Source organism: Schistocerca piceifrons, unplaced genomic scaffold (genome assembly GCF_021461385.2).
Source record: "Schistocerca piceifrons isolate TAMUIC-IGC-003096 unplaced genomic scaffold, iqSchPice1.1 HiC_scaffold_943, whole genome shotgun sequence".
Taxonomy (NCBI): domain Eukaryota; kingdom Metazoa; phylum Arthropoda; class Insecta; order Orthoptera; family Acrididae; genus Schistocerca; species Schistocerca piceifrons.
Window position 1 is genome coordinate 2,012,501 of NW_025729216.1, and position 2,500 is coordinate 2,015,000.

Below are 2,500 nucleotides of genomic sequence, written 5' to 3' on the forward strand. Positions count from 1 at the left end.
GTAGGCGCAGAACCTACCATCGACAGTTGATAAGGCAGACATTTGAAAGATGCGTCGCCGGTACGAGGACCGTGCGATCAGCCCAAAGTTATTCAGAGTCACCAAGGCAAACGGACCGGACGAGCCGACCGATTGGTTTTGATCTAATAAAAGCGTCCCTTCCATCTCTGGTCGGGACTCTGTTTGCATGTATTAGCTCTAGAATTACCACAGTTATCCAAGTAACGTGGGTACGATCTAAGGAACCATAACTGATTTAATGAGCCATTCGCGGTTTCACCTTAATGCGGCTTGTACTGAGACATGCATGGCTTAATCTTTGAGACAAGCATATGACTACTGGCAGGATCAACCAGGGAGCTGCGTCAACTAGAGCTGAGCAGCCGGCCGCCCGGGAGTGTGTCCCGGGGGCCCACGCGAACACGCAAGCGTCCGCTCAATCATTCTGCAAACAGGAGGAGGCTGAGCTCCCCTGCACAATACACCTCGAAACCCTCTCAGGTCCCGGCGGCGCGCAGCGCCGTCCCAAGTACTTGGCCGGGTTCGAGAGAGGCGCAATCGCCCGGAGTTAGGCGAGTAGACGCTTTCGGTGCGACCACCCGTGCTCCCAACTGAGCTTGCCGCTGCCGACAGAGGCCCGGGAGCGTGCTGTCGTGGCATTGCCGGCGGGAGACAACACGCGCCACCTACGGTGACCGGCAGCTCCAACGCCAGCGCCACAGAAGGACAAAAGCCCCACTTGGGTGCCGAAGCGAACTCTCCCAGCACAGCGCACGCGCCAACACATCCGCACAGCTGCGATACAAACCACCAGCGAGAACCGCTGGGGCGACCGAGCAGCAGACGGCGTCGCGGCGCCGAGCGCCGGGCGGCGGCGCATCCTCAACGCACACAGTCCTCAATCGGACCAGCACACTGAAGATGTCCACCGCGCTTCGCACCGGGCCCGCGAGGACCTACTTTGGCCGCACGGCGCCGCGCGCAGGGTGCGCCGGCGCGCAGCTGCGACGCCTGCCGCGTCCGTCGGCCGGCGCGCCTGCCACTGGCCGCCCCCACCAGCCGGCTGTAGCGCGTGCGCCCACGCACCGCGCGGCCAGCACGCCGGGAGGCGCCCCCTCACCGGCCGGGGACGGTCCCACCCAGCCACCGCCGCGTATCGCTTCACACCCAGATGCCGTTCAGTTTCATCGGCATGGTGGGTATCGCTGGAACAACCGGTTAGTACCTCAACCTATCGTCGCCATCACCGATTCACCCCTAGCGAGAACAACCGCACCACAACGGGTTACCATTTCTTCATTTGCGTAACTTCACCAGAAAACGCAGGCGTCCATCGCCATTAGCAACTTCAACGATTATTGCATGCCTGTGTCAGGTGTCACGCCACACTACGTCTGCCCACATACACGCAACAAAATGTGCACGCCTAGACAATACGTGGAAGGTGGCCCCCGTACGTATGCGATGTCCATTGCTCGAACGACTGTCAACCGGCCTCTGTAGCATGTCGCAGATATGGAACGCGGTGCACCATGCTATCACGGTGTTTGAGGAGAGACGACTAGGTCCGAATACATCAACAGACAGCTCATGCTGATCGCCATCCACGGCGTCCGTTCCTCCCACACGTCTCTATGGCGTACCACACTGCAATCCAGCTCTCATAGGGAGACGACACGTAGCTGCGTGCACAATATTTGCACTGTATGGTCCGCCGTTTTTGGGCGCAGTCGTTGTACGGTCACACATGTGCCACGATGTATCATTCAGTACATAAGGACGAATGTGCAGTACAGATTGTGGTTCACGCGTACGACATCAGCGGACAGTTGACACAGGCCGCACCACAACGTAGCCTGCGTACGTCGCATGCGAAGGGCATTGAACATGCAAACTTGTCACCAACCAGCTTGCGAAGGCAGGGGGCAAGGTGTGGACGTGGGGACGTGGGGAGGGGTGGGGGGGGGGGGGCGGCATGTACGTCCTGCTGCCATCCACATTACAGTGTACAGCAGGAGCATGTGGAAAGTCAGCAAGACTTGCAAGGTGTTTAACATGAAGCGATACACAGGGGAGCGGGCAGTGCGAGTAGCGAACTATATTGCGAGGGTTGCGGGTGGGCAACACTACACTAATTGAACGAGTCGTATAACAATTACAGAGCAGGTTTAGGCGACAACGTGGGTTACGTTAGGGGACAACATGGGTTAGGTTAGGGGACAACATGGGTTAGGTTAGGGGACAACATGGGTTAGGTTAGGGGACAACATGGGTTAGGTTAGGGGACAACATGGGTTAGGTTAGGGGACAACATGGGTTAGGTTAAGGTACAACATGGGTTAGGTTAAGGTACAACATGGGTTAGGTTAAGGTACAACATGGGTTCGGTTAAGGCACAACATGGGTTAGGTTAAGGCACAACATGGGTTAGGTTAAGGCACAACATGGGTTAGGTTAAGGCACAACATGAGTTAGGTTAAGGCACAACATGGGTTAGGTT

The 2,500-nt window shown here is 57.4% G+C and overlaps 1 non-coding gene across 1 annotated transcript in view; it reads right to left on the reverse strand.

Moving 5' to 3' along the window:
* The window catches only part of LOC124772950, a 1,909-nt gene extending 1,550 nt beyond the window's left edge, over positions 1-359 (reverse strand). Inside the window, exon 1 of the ribosomal RNA XR_007014401.1 lies at positions 1-359. This exon is cut by the window's left edge and continues 1,550 nt beyond it. This is a non-coding gene — a ribosomal RNA (small subunit ribosomal RNA).
* Positions 360-2,500: the final 2,141 nt, after the last annotated feature.